Source organism: Mustela erminea, chromosome 20, assembly GCF_009829155.1.
Source record: "Mustela erminea isolate mMusErm1 chromosome 20, mMusErm1.Pri, whole genome shotgun sequence".
NCBI classification, from domain to species: Eukaryota; Metazoa; Chordata; class Mammalia; order Carnivora; family Mustelidae; genus Mustela; species Mustela erminea.
This window is the reverse complement of record NC_045633.1, coordinates 33680148-33699338: the sequence shown is the minus strand read 5'-3', so window position 1 is coordinate 33699338 and position 19191 is coordinate 33680148. Positions and strand designations below refer to the sequence as shown.

The 19191-nt window shown below is 50.7% G+C and overlaps 1 protein-coding gene across 3 annotated transcripts in view; it reads left to right on the top strand.

The window, feature by feature from the left end:
- The first annotated feature begins 3986 nt into the window (after window positions 1-3986).
- The window catches only part of LOC116581481 (NADPH--cytochrome P450 reductase), a 60350-nt gene continuing 45145 nt past the window's right edge, over window positions 3987-19191 (top strand). Inside the window, exon 1 of one of the 3 annotated variants that reach the window (XM_032328665.1) lies at window positions 3987-4120. The gene's annotated coding sequence lies outside the window, so the exon portion shown is untranslated. Of the gene's footprint in view, window positions 4121-4476; window positions 4571-4596; window positions 5058-19191 lie in introns of those variants that run through there. The other 2 variants (XM_032328664.1, XM_032328663.1) reach the window with 2 other exon arrangements.

Sequence of the window (19191 nt, the reverse complement as noted above, 5' to 3'; positions counted from 1 at the left end):
AAGAGGACAGGCCAGCCCCTTTCAGGCACGCTTGGAGGGAGTTCCTGCTCGAGACAAGAGCTTGCAAGGCATGACCTCAGAGATTCTTTACAAGTCTGTGTGCCCATGTAGGAGGAGACCTGAGTCAGAGGGAGTGGGTTATAATCAGGCTGCTGGGACACTCCTGACTTAGAGGTTAAGTCTGGAGCCCTCAGGAGAAAGGGCTGCCCAGGGTGCAAGTGCGGGGAGCCCGCACCAGCATGGGGAAGGGTTTCCCTCCGAAGTTGAGAGCTGAACATAGACTTCCAGGGCTGAGTGGTTGCCCCAGGGGAACCAGGGCTGGCACTCCCAGGGATGGAGGGCAGTGAAAAGAGTTTGAACAGACTTGACAAGCTTCCTGATGGGCACCAGGCTTATCACAGTGTACACTTCCTAGTTGTAGGATCGCGGGGAACTTGGGACAAATCCCTTCGCGCTCTGAGCCTTTGTTTACTCCTCTGTCAAGTGGGGATAAAAAGGGATACTTTTTTTTTTTTAAGATTTTATTTATTTATTTGACAGAGAGATCACAAGTAGGCAGAGAGGCAGGCAGAGAGAGAGGGGGAAGCAGGCTCCCTGCTGAACAGCGAGCCCGATGCGGGGCTCGATCCCAGGATCCTGAGACCATGACCTGGGCCAATGAGCCACGCAGGCACCCCAAAAAGGGATACTTTTGAGAAGATTTGCACTAACGTGTATAGAATTTTAAGCACAGTGCTTGGGATCTATTTGGTACTCAGTAAACGATAGGTAGTCCCCTCTATCTCACAGCAAGCGGGAGCGCATCGCAAGTGCTAAGTAAATGTTCAGGTATAGGACAAGGGAAGACTCCAAGGGATCACGGAGATCAAAAGGTACTGATAGAAGGTAAGACGAGCTTTGTGGGATGCTACATGTTTAACAGCTGCTCCCAGGGACAGACGCTTTGTCTGTCGCGGGTGCAATGAGCTTTCACGTTGTTCACATTTGAGAGAATCTTATTCGGGGCAGGTGTAGGACTGGACTGCCTACAGCCGAGAAAGGCACCCCACTAGCCCCTCATCACTCCCTTTGAAGACCACACATTCTTGATGAACCCTTAAGGGACATAAAACACATGAAAAAAAAAATGACATTCTTGAGAGCTCAGAGGCTACGATTAAAATTTACAGAATGTACCAGAATTTGTCCAGTCTTGCTGGAAGTAAAGAGTTTTTGGAGGAAAATTATGAAGATAAAGCTTGAAAGATGAGTCAGGGCCAGCTTTTGAATGCCCTTGCATTCCGGACCAAGGCGATCTGTCCACCCCACACACTTTGCGCACCTGCTGTGAGAACGGAAACAGTATTTCAGACCTCATCCTTGACAGTGACCTATCTGGATGGGAGAGGGGGGTTTGTCCGAGAACCCTGAAAGGGGTATCTGGAAAAAGTTTGATAAACCACTTCCAGGGTGAGATTGGGAATCTGTTTCTTTTAAACCATGCCAGGGTCGGGGGTGGGGGAAACTACAGCTGTACAAGAAGAGCCCCGTAGGGATGATTTGGCTCCTCTGTGCACACTCTGCCAATGTTACAATGGCGTCAGTGCGGCTTGTCGACCGGAAACCCCACGTGTGACCTGAGCCATCGACAAGGCAAAAAACACATGTGGAATGTAAATACCACCAAGTTCAATCGTGGAAACGTCAAGGGTCAGGCAGCTAACGGTGGGAAGCAGAGGTGGGGGCACAGAACAAAGAGAAGGACAAAGATGCTGATAATGTGCCTGCCGTGGATCGATGGAGGAGGTCAAGTAGGAGGTCAAGTAGGAATATACACAATCACGTTGAACTGTGTGAGCACGGGAGCCAAGCTGCGGTTTTAATGACCTCCCCCATCGTTAGCCGGACTCAAGAGGTAGCACATAAAATGTAGGACAACAGCCAGCCACAAAGGCATTTCCTTACCAGCGTGGAAGGAAGGACCAGAATAAAGTGCTCAACAAGGTAAAAGGTGATTCTTTCTGGGCAGTGAAGATAAAGGAGAAATGGTGGGGAACTGACAGGAAACTCTTTATCTGTAACCTACATGTGTCTGAGTTTGATTTCAGAAAAATGAAGTGTGTAGTCAATAGAATTGGTTCTTCTGCCAGACAAAGGATTGTTTGGTTATTTTTTTTTTTTAAGTGTTTATGTATTCAACTTCAGGTAAGTGAACATTCGCAAGGCGCAATGTGTCAAAGATACCTCCTTCATTACCCGCCGCTCCATCCCAATTTTCCTAGTCTCCCCTCGAGACAACCGGTGTTAGCACCTTCTTGTCTCTCGAGAGGCAGTGGGAGTTCAACCAAATCTATGCACAGTCTGTACATCCCTCATCCACTTTCCTCCCCGCCACGATGTTTTCTAAAAACAGTAGCTTTCTACAAGTGCTGTCATTACTTCCTTTTCCTTCTATCAACTCATCTCAGCAATGAGCTTCCTCATTTCCTTTTTTTTTTTTAATAGCTGAGTGATATTCACATCCGGGTGTAGCAACAAGAAATGCCAGCACGTTTCCCCACACCTGCACCAGCGGTGTGTCATCAAGCTTCGGGTTTGTCATCGTCATAGGGGAAGAAAGTTTCCCAGCTCGAGTTTTGATTTGCGTTTCTTTAACGTGTGGGTTTGAAAATCTCTTCGTAGGGTTAAAAGCCATTTGTATTTCTTTTTTTCTGTGCACTGATCATTTGTATCTTTTGTCCATTTATGTTGATTTTTTCTCACTAATTAGTGGGTATCCTTATGAGCAAAACGTGTCCTTTGACCTTAGTAATAGCAAATATCTCCCATTGGTCTTTTGACTGCCTGTAGGTCTTTGTCACACAACAGGCTTTGAGTTTTCCGTAGGCAGATTTTCCAGTCTTTTCAGTTATGTCTTCTGGGGTCTGTGTCATAACTCAGGCCTCTTGGAGAGGAACAGAAATTTTCCCATTATTTTTTTTTCTTCTCTATTATTTAAATCTTTTCTCTACCAAGAATGTCTATTCATGGAAGTGTGAGGTGCGCATCTAACCTACTTTTTCTTCTTTTTTTCCAGCGGGCTACTGAGAATGTATTTTGGGGAGGATGGGTATAGAGTCAGGAAGGTAGGGCTGTGAGCAGAGTGAAGAAGTTTCCCTGGCAGTGGGTGTAGAAGAAACCGGAGTGACACGCACAGTCAGGAATCGCTGAGATCATTCAAGTGAGAGGTGAACCCAGGGAGGCCTGAACTAGGGCAGGGGCAGCAGATAAGGTAAGAAGTGGGGAAAGGGTCCTAGAAATAGAAGCCACAGGACTCACTTACTGGTTTAGTGGGGAAAAGAAAAAAAAAACAAAAACCTGTTCCTGCCTGGGTGATCTATTATTAGCAGAGAGAACTCTTGAGTTGTCATTTCTGGCCTCACAGAAGCAAGGTACAAGGATTCAGAATCAAAGACTGCAGATTCCCTGGGACACCCCCAAAAGATGTTCAAGGGTGTTGGGAAGGTGGGAGGGAGTATCAGAGATCCGCAGAAGGAATTCCTCCCTGCTCTCTTGAGGGCCAAGCGAAGGAGTTACACGTTCTGTTCCTTGGCTGGACAGGGTGCGCCCCACCCCGAGGGCGACGGCATTCATTTCATCTGTTGGAAGGACTGGTTCCTGACAGACTGGACCTGGAAGTCTAAAACGGGGGCCCCGGGAATAATCCTCTGTTTACACAGGACTTTACTATTTTCAACGTATTGGTTGTTGGTGGTTGGTCCTGTTTTTAAAGGCGGAGAACGGCCTCTGGAGGCGGGGAGTTGCCGACTGTTCCGAAAGGAATTCGCAACAGAGCACGTACTACTACTACCAAGGGCAGGGACTTCGTTTCTAGAGCACTTACTACCGCATTGAGTTACATTCCTCAGGAGCACGAGTTCCGAGGCCTGATCCTCCTGACCCTATTAAGTAAGAGCAAGAGGCAGAAGTGGGACTCTGACCCACCATCCAGGCAGCCAGACCTTTCACGCCCGAGGCCCTCCGCCCTCTCCCCGCCTCTTCGGTCCAGTCCGCGCCCCCTGCCTGGTCACTTCCCTTCCCCCGCCCCAAGCCGCTTCGCATTCCCGTCCCGGGCCTCTGCGATCGGGTTGCCCAGACCCAGGTAAGGGGGTGGGGGTACTAGGCGGCGGAAGAGAGAGAGCGCGAACACGCGCGAACGGGAGCCGGCGGCAGCAGGCCAGGCCCCGCGGCGCACAGCCACGGCCCCGCCGAGGCCCACGAAGCGGAGTAGCAGGCCGGGGCAGCAGCAGCGTCGTGGGCGACACCAAGCACCGCCGGCGGCCAGACTCCAGCTGCCTGCAGAGCGCTGGGCCAGGCTCCGGGGCCCGGCCGGGGCGGGGCCGCCGAGGGGGCGGGGCAGGGCTGTACCAAGAGCTCAGAATTCGCCGGGGGGAGGCGGGCCCCGAGCGCGCGCGCGCGGCTCGGTTGGGCGGGGCGGCGCCCCCGGACGGCCACGCCCCCACCCCCGCGGCCGGCGCGGGCGGTGGTAGCGCCTCAGTGGTGCGGGCCTGCGTCCTGCTCAGGTGGCCAGAGTGCTGCCTGGCCGCCCCGGGTGAGTGCGCGCGGTCGCGGTCGCGGGGTTGTGAGGTCAGGGCGCCGGGGTTCAGGGGGCCGGGGTCCGAGACCCGACGGCTTTTCGGCCGCTTTGGCTGCCCGGGCCCTCACGCTAGGGCGGGCTCTCGGGCCGCGTCGCTGCCTCTCACGACGGACGGTTGCGCGGAGAGCGCGGCTTCGACCCCGGTCGTTCCCGGGGCGGCCTTTCGCCTCAAAGCTGACGTCTCAGCTTGGGCTGAGGGGGTGGTTTCCGCGGCCCGGGGCGCCCGACGGACCCCACGGGCGAGGGCCCAGTCCCGGCGTCCGAGGGCTCGGGCTCCAGTCTCCGCCGCGTCGCCATGCTCCGCTAAGCCACTTTTCCTCTCTGGGGCTCAGTTTCCCTGTCTGTACAATGGGCCCGAGGAAGAGGCCAGTTATTGAGGTAACTCACGGAGGAGACGCTCGATGAATGCGTCTACGACCCGAGGCTGACCCTGCAGCATCAGGTGGGCTCCGCTGAGGGCTCCGGGGACCCTGCCAGCCCTGCCTCTCCTGAGAATCGCTCTGGGTACGGGCAAGGGCATCCCCGGGCGGCGGGGGGGTGGAGGGCAGTGGCTCTCCAGGGCAGGTGCCTCGGTGGCCGCTGCGACCCATCTTTGCTGGGCTCCGCTGGGCAGCCGTGACACCCTTAGTTCGTGGGAGCAATTGGGTAAGAGGTCAAGGTCTCCTGGGAGGCGAGGGGGCTGCAGGAACTTGACCTCGACTTTTTGCTTACATTTCTCAAGATCGTTGTGTAAGCTGGTGAACGGTACTGAAGAGTTTGGGTCCAGTTCAGAGAACGTGGCTGCCCCCTTTTCTTCGACTTTTATGAAATAACAGCCTTCCTCTGAGCTCCGCCAAACTGGAGAATTTTGTGCTCGCGCCCGGAGGGAGACGGACGGGGCTGGAGTGGGTAGTTCTGCATTTGAATCTCGGCCCCCTTGGCAGGACGCTTACCTTCTTGGAGCCTTCGTTTCGTCCCCAAGGAGGACAGCTAGTGACACAGCCCACTCTGCCGCCCACGCAGGACTGAGGTTCTGAGGCTCCAAAGAGAAGGTCTTGGTCTTGGAGGGTGACACTGAGGATTGGGATATTCCCTACACGCGGAGCGGCTAACTAACCCTCCGGGATCCAGCATCCTCCCCGTGCAGTGCCGTAATTCCTTAGGCCCTCTCGTTGGCAGACAAGACCTTGGTTAAGTCCTTCGAAGTTCTGCCCCTACAGATCCCCTCGGAGTGGTGGCGGGGTTGGCTCGATCCGGAAAACAGCCCCAAAGTCCCAGTTGGCAGAGCAGCGAACCCAGAAGGGATCCCTTGCTTTTCTCAGCGTCCCTCTAAGGAGGTCTTCTTTCCTTTTGGAGGGAATGGGGGGTTCTCCAGCTTGTCAGGGGTTTGCTTAGCAGCTGTGATGGGAAACTGTGTCATTGGGCAGATAGCTTGGTCATTGTCTCCGTTGCCCAGAAAACAGGGCCGCGTGTCAGAGAGTGGAATATTAGCTTCCGGCTGTGTTGGGGGGCGTTGAAAACCGCCCGGGGGGTGGGCTCTTAACTCTCCGCAATTCTTCGTGTCTGGCACTTGGAAAAAGAGCCGTTGGGTTTGAGATGCAAGGAAGCCCAGGGACATACTTCAGCACCAGAAGACAGGGTTGATCTCAGCCGGCGTGAGTAAGGCAGGTGGATCCTCCTGGGTGGTACGAGTTTGGAAGCGGCCACAGGATTTGTTGGTTCCGTGGGTTTCCTGACAAACCTGAAATCTGAGGACCTGCCAGTGACTCCCTGAACTCCTTGAAAATCAGGATCTGAATTAGGTAAGGCCACCTGTGTTCAGGAGAGTGTTTTGGAGTCAGAACGGCTGGGCCCATCTAATATTTATTGGCTAAACCTGTGGAACGGTTCAGGTTCGTGAGAATTTAGCTCTTCAAGCAGTTCTTTTCCCCCTCATGGAAGCTTCTGTAGTTTTAGGACCTTCCGTGTCTCCAGAGAGCCCAGGTGCCCCTGCAGCATCTTTGCTTTCTTGTGTTTTAGAAAGGAGCGAAGCACCTGTCGGGCTAGGGAGGCGGGGTCAAGGATCCTGACTTACAGCTCAGGCACTAGCACCGTGTGCCTTCTGGCGAACCACCCCAGGCCAGTGAGCCTGCACTTAGTGATTTGGGATTTACCTTATATGTCAGGTTCATTTAAAAATTAAAATCAGGGGAAAAAAAGAAATGGAGAAATGGCTGTTTATATAAAAAAATGTATTTTTTTTCTGTTGACAGAAATAATAAGTGCTCATTATTAAAAATCAAACTGTTAAATACACAGTGTGGTTAGTGAGCCTCCCTCATAGCCTTATACTGAGATTAAAAAAAAAAATCACCGCTAGTGGTATAATATAAGTTCTGCAGATATTTTCTTCACATATAAAGACATTTATTATCTAGTTTTTTTACTTTAAACAGAAATGTGTTACTGTTTAATTTTACCATAAATTTGAGACATGAAGTCGTACTGTCATACTGTTTTGAGGCTTGCATTTAATTACCATGATAGATCACTGTCTAAAGCTCTATCTCATTTTTTTTTTCTACCTCATTTTTTTTTTCCCCAACTTATTCTTTTTAAAAATCTCATTCTTTTTTAAAATGATGGAATATTTGAGTCCCTGGTATTGTGGACAAAAATGTGTTTTTTTGCAGCTTTTGCTCATGAATTCTGGGACAGTGAGTAGCCTCTGTTCTTTATCTTTGTATGATTGGGCAAATATTTTTGTTTGATGAACTCCTGGAAGAGCTGGATCAATGTTCATGAACTTCTCAGTGTCCTCACTTAGCAGATACTGAGTACTCCACGCCAGGGACTATTTAGGTGTTGGAGTTTTAGCAGTCAACAAAACACACATCCTCCGTGGGTCTAATCTCTTCCTGGGGGCAAACAACGCACACGATTGTCAAATGATGATACGTAATTTGAGACTTAGCTTTTGGTGACATATCAGATTCATTTAAAAATTAAAATCCGCAAAAAAAAAAAAAATTTAAATCCGCAAAAAAGTGAAATGGAGAAGTGACTTTATATAATAAGAATGTATTTTTTTCTGTTTACAGAAAAACCAAATATTCATTATTTAAAAAAAAAAAAGTTATAGGACTATGTCATATAGACAGTGAATGTCCTTCGGAGCCTTCCACTAAGACATTTTCTTGACTGAGAAAAATAATACAAAAGGGTGCGTGTGTGCGTGTGTTTGTAGAAATGGTGTGACTTTTGAGTTTAGTGGTACTAAACTCCCCTCCAGAAACATTCCCTTGTTACGTTCCCACCAGCAGGGACTCAACGTTTTTAAAGTCAGAATCCTCGGGTCCGTTGTGAAGACGAGCTGCTCATGGCAGAGATGCTTTTATTTTAGGAAAATTTATGCTAGACTCTTTCTGAAGTTTGGCATTATGTGTGCACATGTGTGTGTGCAGGCACACGCACAACACTGCCTGTGAGTGTTTTGATTCCTCTGATGACCCCAAAAGGCTCGTGTTTTCGTACCCGCTCCACAAAGATGGCCATCATTTGCTCAAGGCTAAGGGGTGAAGCTGAGGCCTCACCCAGGACCGTCTGCTTCCAGAGCCCTCACTTCCCTTTTGTGCTGTGTTACCTCATTGTCTGACTGTAGAGGAGTGTCTTTTTATTTTGGTGGAAGGGAAATCACCTAGTACATATAATATAATTACTTAATAATATGATTATTCCTCCTTGCTTCCAGTACCAGAACACCAATAAGTATGTCTGTCTCTCTCTCTCTCTCTTTTTTTTTTTAAGATTTTATTTATTTATTTGACAGAGATTGCAAGTAGACAGACAGGCGGGCAGAGAGAGAGGAGGAAGCAGGCTCCCCGCTGAGCAGAGAGCCCGATGCGGGGCTCGATCCCAGAACCCTGAGATCATGACCTGAGCCGAAGGCAGGGGCTTAACCCACTGAGCCACCCAGGTGCCCCGTGTCTGTCTCTTTTAATTACAGAAATTTTTGGCAGTTGGTGAGGGAAGGCGTGCGCCCTGGGGTTGTTCATTCGGTTAAGCGTCCCACTCTTGATCTCAGCTCAGGTCGTGATCTCAAGGTTGTGCGTTCGGACCTGCTTTGGGCTCCACGCTGGGTGTGGAGCTTGCTTAAAACCCTCTCTGTTTCTCCCTCTCCCCCACACCGCCACATGCCCCTCATGCTTTCTATTCTCAAAGAAAAAAAAGAAAAGAAAGAAGGGGATGGTTACCATGAAAGGCCGTATATAAAGGTTGTCCTCGGATGCTGGGAGGCTAACTGGAGGGGTTGGGAGGAGGGTATGTTCTACCGGCTTAGGTGCCCCTCAGTATGTCTGTTTGTAGGTCCCACTGTCCATTTCACTCTAGTGGAAGAACCACAAATGAAATGGGTATCTTGTGGAGAGAGAAGTAATGCCAGTTCTCTATTTTTATTATATAAGCTAGAGAACAAAGCTGCCTTTTCTGTGCAGTTCTGTTGTCCAGCATTTGATAGATGGAGGGTGGGGAGAGGCTCCTGGGGGAGAGGGAGCTTACCAGCTTATACAGGCGTTGGCCCCCGCCAGGCCTTCTGTCTTCAGCCATGCAGTGGGGAAAAGAAACCTGCTTCACCTGCCTCCCGGAACAGTTCAGAAGGTGTTTCTTTTTCCGGCAGCTGATTCTCGCCATTCTTGGCAGTGTTTCCGTCCCTGTGGAATGACACTTCAGAAACACATCTCTGACCCTCAGGGTCTAGGCGTCTATGTTTAGGGCCTGCTTTAGGCCCTCAACAGCTCGGACACGGCGGGGAGCAAACATAAGCGGTTAGGGCAGGGCCTGTGGGGCTCATTCTTGAGATAATGCGTGTGAAGTGCTTGTCCTTGGTGCTGAGCCCACAGTGCGCTGGGGAGCACTCAGGTTGGGCCTTTACTGGGGGGGGGGGGGGTCACGCAGGCTCCGCAGAAGAAGTAACATTTGATTGGGGCCTTGGAGGTTAGGTAGGAGTTCACTGAGCCCACCAAGGCTCACCTCCCCCAGTGGGGGCCGTGTAGAGTGTAGGTTGTATGAGGCTAGGAAGCCTTCGGGGTCTTGTGAGCCATGCTAAGCAAGGAGAAGGCATTTATTTATTTGAGAGAGAGAGAGAGAGAGAGAGATCATGAGCAGGAGAGGGAGAGAATCTTAAGCAGTGTCCACGTTCAGTGCAGGGCTCCCTCCCGCCCCTCCAGGATCGCAACCTGAGCCAAAGTCAAGAGTCGGACACTTTACCGACTGAACACTCCCAATGAGAAGGCTCTGAAATAGGTCAGTGATGTGACCAGCACAGAGCAGCATTTCTCATGTTGGGTTTTCAGACTTTTCTACGGTCAGTATCTTCCTTTCTGGGTGAATTCATCATTTGGGAATCCTACTCTGCTTCAGTCTGTCTGCTACTGTTCCCGGCGTTCTGCGTTCTCAAAGCGTTTTTCCTTTCCCTAGCCCCCTCCCAAGGGGCTGTCGTGTGTGTGTGTGTGTGTGTGTGTGTAGGTGGTGGTGGTAGAGTCCCGTGGGGCAGACCGTGGCTCTCTGAAGGCTGGTCTGTTGGTTGGGTCCACTAGAGCCTAATACATCAGCCTGTTACGACTGATGCCGGTCGGTGTGCCAAGTCGGCTAGCCCCAGAGTAGGTTGTGAACAGGGCGCGTGGGGGTCCCAGTCCTTCTTCTGGGTGTCTTGTGGAGAAAATTGCTGGTATGGAGTCTTGTTTCACTTATATGGCGGGGGAAATCTCCTTTAATTGGGGTGCTGGAAGGGGGAGGCATTCTGATCTTTGCATAGCGTCTGTGCGCAGCTGAGAGAATCAGACAGGTGCCTCCCAGAAACGAATTTGTTTCAAGGCCAAACTGGACCAGAATGATGGGCCAAATGCTGGTGTCATTGGCCACGGATTGCTTCTCAAAGAACTGGATGCTTTAAGAGACCCCTTGGTAGGAAAATCGAATGGAAAAAGTTGGCTTTTGTTTGGTTGTCCTCCCAGGAAAGATGGACTCTGTAGGGTGTGCCCTCTGATGTGGGACTTATGTCATTTGCTTCTGGGTGAAATTTATGAATTCTGTTTAGTCACTTTCTTATCTCCCCTTTTTTATCTTCGCTGCCTTTTCCCGTGACCCCTCCAGCCCCCACCCAAGCTCTGCCTTCCCCATGACCTGTCCCTTCGGTGCTCACGTAACAGCCATATGACCTTGTGATACTTTGGTCCTTGCTGGCACACATCAACAGGGCACTGGGTAGGCTGGGTCTGTACAAAGGTTTGAGGGCTGGGTAGGAACACATGAACTGTGCTCACCCCTGAATTCAGGGGTGTTGACGCTATCCGTAGGTCACCTGGGTCGGTTTTCAGCACTGCAAACAGGGATAGTGCTTCTTGAGTACACGGAAGAACGTTCCAGCCAATTGTGCCCAGTTTCTTCTAGGGGTGGGGTGTAGATTGGGACACATCTCAGGCATCAGCAGGTTTTCCCCATCAGGAATTTGCGGTCCAGCGAAGAAGAGTGTTTGCTGGTTTCAGTTAGGGGTGTCAGAACCTCTGTGATTGTTTAAGAAACCAAACAGTGTCACGTGGGCAGGCTGCGTGGCTGGCTTTATGTAATGTGATTTGCAAACTCTAAACCAGTCGTTTAGCAGGGCAACAGAGGTGAAAACACCCATCCCTCATGGCCCCCCTCTCTCCCCGCCCAGGAGGTCTCTTTCTCCCTCTTAGCGACCTCACTGTCTTCCTGGTACCTGAATGCTCCAAAGACAAAAGACTGGTTGGCCGCTGCCTTCCTCTGCGTTCTGGGTTTGCACCACCAGGCGGTCCTGTCAGTCCTGTCCATTTGTAGTGTTCCGTGCGTTCTCTTTCTCCCCTGCTGTGGTCTTACTAAAGCCCCTTCATTTCCTGCCACACTCGCCCCTAATTGGCTTCCCTGAGTCCGTAATTCCTTCCCGCTCCTCCCCGCTGCTTCTCAGGGTCCATCCACGCTGGATTGGTCTCCAGGCCCTGCTAGTATCAGCCCCCCTTTGCTCAAATACTTACGGTCCCTCTCGCTGTCGAATCATTTGCTGCCTTTCCCTTCCTCCTCCATCTGCCCCCCACGAAGGATACGGAAGGGGCTCGTAATTGAAGGAGCCTAATCTTCCCTCTCCCTAATGGCAGTGTGGTTGGAACAGAATGTGAATTCAGTGGGAACAGGGAACCTCCCCATCACTGCCACGAGAGTAAGCCAGTGCGTGGTCTGGAGCCAGGTGTAAGGTAGGCGCTCACTGAGTGCTAACTGGCTGACCAGGGGAGCGAGTGGGCTATGAGCGATCGTGACTTCTCTCTCCGTAGTCTCTTGCTTCCTCCTGCATATGAACCGAGCCCAGATACCCATGTTAGGGCTGATCTGTGTTTTTTAGGATTACTCTGAGTGCAGTATGAACTTTGGGGCCAATTTTAATTTTGCAGCTCGGTGTGACCATTGAAATGTCTCAAGTTCCTTCTGCAGTTACTGGTTTTTTTCAGTAATTCAGTAATGAATCATTTTATAATTGAGAAAGAGGAGGAACTTGGCTCCCCCATAGTATCCTAAGTCTCTCTAGATATTTCTAGATTGTTATTTGGAGGCCAAAAACATGAATCAGTGTGTTTATTTTTGAAATGCTACTGCAATAAATAAAAGGGTTCTAGGGTAACCTTTGAGTGTCTGTTGTGTGTCAGGCCCTGTGCTGGGTATTTTATGTCTCATGTAATCATCAGAACACCCATGAGGATGGTCAGTGAGGGGCCCGAGACTGAGAGGTCATGTGCCCGGGGTCCCAGCGTGTGGAGGCAGCCGATCTGGGGTTTGAACTGAGGTCCGTCTACCTCTAAGACCCATGTTCTTTCCTGGCTTATCTGGGTTCTAAGTCAGTTGAATTCCAAGGCCAACAGTCTACTCAGCCAGACCCCGAAGGAAATAACTAAAAGCTGAGAGCCTAGTAGTTGAGCGGACCCTGGGAGGCAGGTAATCTTGTGAAAGGGCAGTCAAGGCAAGCTGTTGGATTAAGCATAAAACTCAGCTCAGAGCTTCCTAGAAGGCAGGCTGAAGAAGGAGGGGATTGAACAGCCAGCAGTATTGGGAAGAGGAAGTGGGTCAGCTTAGCAAGAGAAGCACTTTTCTCCGGGCCTTCCCCCGGGGCTTGTAGAACAAAGCAGTGGCCGGTAGTGTCCATACGCAGCAGGCATATGTAGCCCACCTGTGAGTACCAGGCCCTCTTAGAGGTGCTGCGACCATGCTTGTGTGTGGATAGCCCCGATAGGATGATGGTGGCGCAGGCCCCTGGCGGAGGGAATGTTCCATAGAACAGAGGAGCATGGCCCACAGGGAGCCCTCCCTGGGACCTGCTCCGGTAAGGGCAGAGAACTTCAGTCTCCATTGTAATAGAGCACAGGCGGACCTTTGCGGGGTGGAGCAAGAGGAGACTTGCTGGGCGGAGTTCCGGCAGGAGAGGAGGAAAGCAGGAGACCGGAGAGTGGGTGGGGAGAGTCCCTCTGCCAGGTGGGAGGCAGGCAGGCCAAAGTGAGGTCGTGAGGCTCTCAGCACACCCCACGGGCAGTGTCCTGCCATTGTGCTAGGCAAGTCAAAAAGCCTGGCTTGGCTTCTTGCCCCTTCGTGAGTGACCACAGTGGAGCCAGGACATGTCAGAGGCAGTGCTGACCCCATCCCAGTGCGCCCAGCCGCGGGGTCCGCAGGCTGTAGCCCCCAGTTGGACTGATGACTGGGTTGACGCAGCCATTCGGCAGCCGTCAGCCAGGCGCCTGTTAGGCTAGGCCTCCTGGCACTGGGCGCTCGGAGACAGGAGGTGGCTCCTGCCGGACACCGGCCTCTCCCTTGTCTCCGGGGGTGCTTTCGTTCGGAGCAGCGCCATCTCCTGAGGGTACCGCTGGGATGTTAACTGCGAAACACACCCCAGGTCATTCATCAAAACAACTTTTAGCCATAACTTTGCCCCGTTCTGATAAGGTTTTGCAGGGCAAAGAAATGGAGGAGAGGGCGGCTCTGATGCCCGCTGGTCTGGGTTCGAATCCCAATGTGACCGCTTATCCCTGCCTTTGGACAAGGTCCCTAACCTCTGCGGCAGTTAGAGCTCCTATAGCTCAGAGGGTTGTTGCAAGGATGAAACGAAATGGGAGAACATTGTAGTACAGGTGCTTAATGCCTGTTCGTTGTTACTGCGGTTGGTATTTATTTAGATGTAAATAGACGAGGCAAATGGAAAGTGATGGTGGTGGGGACCTAGGGTGTGTGGCTGCCAGTGGTGCCTGGAGCTGTCCAGAGCAGAGGGGAGGACAGAGCAGGAAGGGGGGTGACTGCCGATGGGTATGAGGTTTTCTTTGGCGGGGGATGGAAACGTTGGTGAATTAGACGGCAGTGGGGTCGCCTCACTGTTGTGCCGTGGGGGGGGAGTATATTGAGAGCTGCTGAGTTGCACATTCTAAAATGATGAATTTCATGGTACGTGAATTAGATCTCCATTTTTAAAAATCCAGTTAATCAGCCACCGTCCTTGGGGTGCCTGGGTGACTCCGTTGGTTAAGCGAGCAACTTTTGGTTTCGGCTCAGATTGTGATCTCAGGGTCCTGGGATTGAGTCCTGAGTCAGGCTCTGTGCTACAATGGGCATGGGCTTGGGATTCTTTCTTTCCGCCCCTTCCCCTGCTCGCGCACTCTCTCTCTCCCTCTCTCTCAAATAAATAAATCTTAAAAAATAATAATAATAATAAGCCATGAGTTCTTGAGCAGGCGGTCTCCCACCGATCCTGCCGCCGGCTGCCCGTCACCTCAAGCGGGTTGTGTACACCAGCGGCAGATGGGGGCCGCATGTCTCTGAGCTTCCCCAAATTTTTAGCCCTCTCGAGAGGGAGCAGCGTGTGTCCCTTCCAGCCTAAAGCACTGTAGAGCGGGGTCTGGTCCCTCTCACGGGCTTCCTCCCATCCCAGCCGCCTGGACTTTTTACACTGGGGTCATGGAGTCACATGGGAAGAGCTACTTGCGCTACTGAGTCCCCTCAGGGGAGCCAAGAGCTGGGCAGAGTCACCTGGCCTTCACCGGACACTGTGTCACATGAGGCGGTGAGCTCCTCCTCGGGGTGTGTGCGGGTGTCAGAGGAAGACACCTGGGCCCAGTGCGGCGGCCTAGAAAGCTGTCCTCCTTGCCCCTCCCCCCTGGAGGGGGCGGTGTAATGTGGGGCGCCTCTCTCCCAGCAGGAAGCCACAGCAGGTGCAGTGGGAGCCCTGGCTTTCAGGACCCCTGCAGGGGAGGCTGGCAGTGGCTCAGGACGCGGCAGCTGTCCTGGCAACATCTGTCAGGGGGCAGATTCAACTGTCAGGCTCGGGAGCACCTTGCGTGACCCGGTATCCCAGGTGACAGCACAGGGTGAGGTCAGCCCGGCAGCAGAGGGTGGTTTTCCTGCCCTCAAAGAGAGCGTGGTCGGGGCAGTAAGGAAGGGTTACGAGCTAATGCTTTAGTGCTGGTGGACAGTCCTGTAAATGGTCTGGTCATCGTGGGTGCTTTTATAGACATCACGGGCTGGTCCTCTATCAGTTATTATGGACTTGCTCAGGTTGTTGTGAGTCATAAACCGGCTCCCCAAACCTTGTGGCTTACAAGCATGGCGCGAGTCTGTAGACACAGATCACAGAAGTGACCTCAGTACACATTTGATCCGCCTGGCCGAAGGTCAAGGTGAAGCACGGGTGGAACTGGGGGTTCCACGCGGTGCCGGCTGAGGCCTCAGCCTGACACAGTCTTGCTTGATCTGTGGACAGTGTTGGCCTGTCCCCAGGCCGGTCCCCAGGAGGGGGATGCCTACATCTCCTCCACAGTCTGCCATCAGAACCCTGGCTTCCTGTCCGCTAGGCAGGATGGTGGGTTGTGAAGCCGCCTGGTGAACGACAAGAAGGCCTCCAGCCCGAGACCTGCTCTGAATGTGGAGCTGTTGCCCAGAGCAGCCTTCCGTGGCTGCCTGGTCCTCGCTGCCCTAGCTGCCCTGGCCTACTGCTGGCCGAACCTAGGGTGACCCAGCATGGGAACTAACTGGGACCACTGTGAGCCAGGACTCGGCCCACCCCGGCATCGTGACCTGAGCTGAAGGCAGACATGTCACCATCTGAGCCACCGGGGTGCCCCTGAGCCATAACTCTTGATCCTAAGTTGTTGTTGATCAGGTGAGAGAAGGAGATGGGGAAGGAAAGGACTTTCCTTCAGGGCAGGTGCTGCTTCCTGCCGTCCCCGAGCATGCGCAGGAAGGAGCCGGGGCAGGTTTTATGAAGGAAGCGGCACGAGAGTTCATCCTTGAAGACACAGCTTTGGTGGCTACCGAAGACCATTCTTAGGAGGAAGAGCAGTGAAGCAAAAAGAGGCAGCAGTGTGTGAGATGTGTCTAGGGAAGCTGATGGGAAGGCCTCGCAGGGAGGATGCCATGGGGTTATTTTTTTCCAACTTTTTATTTTTAACTTATTTTTGACTTACAGAGAAGTTGCCAAAATGGTACAAAACCAGTCTTTTTTTTTTTTTTTCCCCCACCTGGCTTCCTTTGGTGTTAATATCTTTTAAAATTATAATACAGTTACCAGGAACAGGAAATTAACACTGGTATGGTATTATTAACTATAAACCAAGGGTGGGCAAACTTTTTTTTTTCTTTCTCTTTCTTTAAAAATTTTATTTATTTATTTGAGAGAGAAAGTAAGTGATAGAAGGAGCAGGGGGAGGGGCAGAAGCAGACTCCCTGCTCCACAGGCAGCCCAAGGTGGGACTCCGGCGTCATGACCTGAGCCGCCCAGGTGCAAACCTGCAAACCAGGTCAAGCAGACCTTTTCTGTAAAGATCCAGAAAGTAAATACTTCAGGTTTCATGTGTTGTAAGAAGTCTGTCACACCTTCCCAACTCTGGTGCTTGAGCAAGAAAGCAGTCAGAGGTCACCTATAAATGAGTTGACTGTGTTCTAATAAAACTTTATTTTCAAAAGTAGTCAGCAGCCTGGGTCAGTGCTTGACCATATTTGCCATCCCCTGAACTAAACATCCCTTATTAGAATTTTACTAGTTGTTTTTCCACTAAAGCCCTCCTTCTGTCCTAGGGTCCTGTCCAAGAGCCTGCCCTGCACCCCAGTTGTCATAACTCCTTAGTCTCTTCCCATCTGTGACAGTCCCTTTGCCTGTCCTCACCGTGGTATCTTATAGAATGCACCCCAGTTGGGGTTTGGCCATTGTTTTGTCGTGTTGGAGGGAGGTTATGCATCCGTGGCAAGAAAACCCCCAAGATGGTGCCATGTTCTTCTGAGTATGTTGTCGCAAGTGGGTTCGTTACAAGTGACGTCTACAGAGAGCTCTTGGCTGGTTTGGTGTCTCTGGGGTTTGTCCTCTGCAAAGCTACTGTTTTCCCCTTTTTAGTTAATAAGTATCTTGGGAGAGAGAACTTTGAGACTGTGCAAATCCTCTTTTTCCCCAGACTTTTGCTCGTTAATTTGAGCCCATCTGCTGGGAGGTCTTATCCGCAATAATTCTTGCTGGGGATCTGTCTAATGGCAATTCCATATTTCCGTCTTTCCTCCTACATTTATTAGTTGGAATTCTGGGAGGAAGAGCTGTGCCTTCTCTCCTGTTGCTGTATTTATTCAATTATATCACTATGGAGTCACGGATATTTATTTATTCTGCTGTTTGAGACCCAGGACTCCGCTAGCTGGTGGTGAACATTCCAAAGAGGAAAAACTGAGAGAAAGTCCTATTTGCAATAGCGTCAGAAAGAGTCAGATACTTGGGAATAAATTTAAGCAAGGAGGTTGAAGACTTTTCCACTGGAACTACAAAACATTGCTGGAAGAAAATAAAAAAGACTTATACCAGGGCCATTCGATAAAGGGAACTAGTCTTCAGCAAATGGTACTGGGACAGCAGATATCCGCACACAGAAAGAATGAAGCTGGACCCCTTACCTGACTTTACACCATATACCAAAATCAACTCAAGGTGGATCAAAGACCTAAACAAATGTCAGAGATAAACCTATAAAACTCTTAGGAGAAAACATAGAGGTTAATCTTAATGACCTTGGACTAGGCAGTGGTTTCTCAGATATGACACCAGAATCATACGCAACAAAAGAAAAAGCAGATAAATTGGGCTGTTTTGCACTGAACGTATGCCCCTAGTAGTCATCTGTTGAAAGCTTAACCTTTAATGTGATGGTATTGACGTGGGGCTTTGGGGAGGTAAATAGTTTATAAGGATGGAACCCTCATGAATGGGATTAGTGCCCTTATAAGAAGTGACAGGAGAGTGGGGTGCCTGGGTGGCTCAGTTGGTTAAGCAGCTGACTCTTGATTATGGCTCAGGTCATGATCTCAGGGTCCTGGGATTGAGCCCCACATCAGGCTCCTGCTCAGTGGGGAGTCTGCTTAAGGATCCTCTCTCTCCCTCTGCCCTTCCACCCCACCCCCCCTAAAAATAAATAAATCCTTTTTTTAAAAAAAAGTGACAAGAGGGCTTGCTTTCTCTTTCTGCTTTCTGTCCTGTGTGAATATGAGAAAGCAGTTCTCTACAAGCTGGGCAGCAAGCTCTCCCCACACACTGGCTCTCCTGGTGCCTTGATCTGGATTCCCCACCCTCCAGAACTGTGAGAAATAACTGCTCCTTGTTTGCTGCCTAATCTAGGATATTTGTTACAGCAGCCTGAGCAAGACATGGACTTAATAAAAATTAAAAACTTTGATGCATCAAAGGAACCTATCAAGAAAGTAAAAGGACAACTCACATAATGAGGAGAAGTACTTGCAAATTATATATCTGATAAAGTTCAAGTATCTAGCATATGTAAAGAACAGTCATAACTCAACAACAAGAAAACAACCCAACTGAAAAATGAGCAAAGGATCTGAATATTTTCCCAAAGAAGATACACAAATGACCACAAGCACATGAAAAGATTCTCAGCCTCATTCGTGATTCTCAACATCTTTGGTCATTAGGGAAAGGCAGATCTGAAGCACAGTGAGATACTGTATCATACCCACTAGCATGACTACTTAGAACAAAAACTAAATCGGAAAGTGACTGATGTTGGTGGGAACATGGAGAAATTGGAACTCTCATATGTTACCGACGGCAATGCAAAGTGGTGCATCCACCGGGGAAAACAGCATGGCAGTTCCTCTGCACGTTAAGCTTAGCGTGACCGTATGACGCAGCAATTCCACGTCTAGTTATAAACCCAGCGAACTGAGTACAGACACTCAGACCAGTGCTTGTACGTGAATGTAGCAGCATTATTTGTGATAGCCAAAAAGTGAAGACAACCCAAATTCCATCATCTAATGGATGAATAAGTAAAGTGTGGTAGATCCGTACCTCGGAATAGTATTCAGCCACGAACAAGAACAAATGGCTGACGCTTGCTACAATACGGTGAACTTTGAACACATCCTGCTCAGTGAAAGAAGCCGGTCACAAAGGACCTGCTGATAGGAGGATTCCATTCATGTGAAACATTTGTAATAAGCAAATTCACAGAGACAGATTAGAGGTTGCCAGGGGCTGACCAATGGAGATTGATTGCTTCCTGGGTACTGTGTTTCCTTTGGGG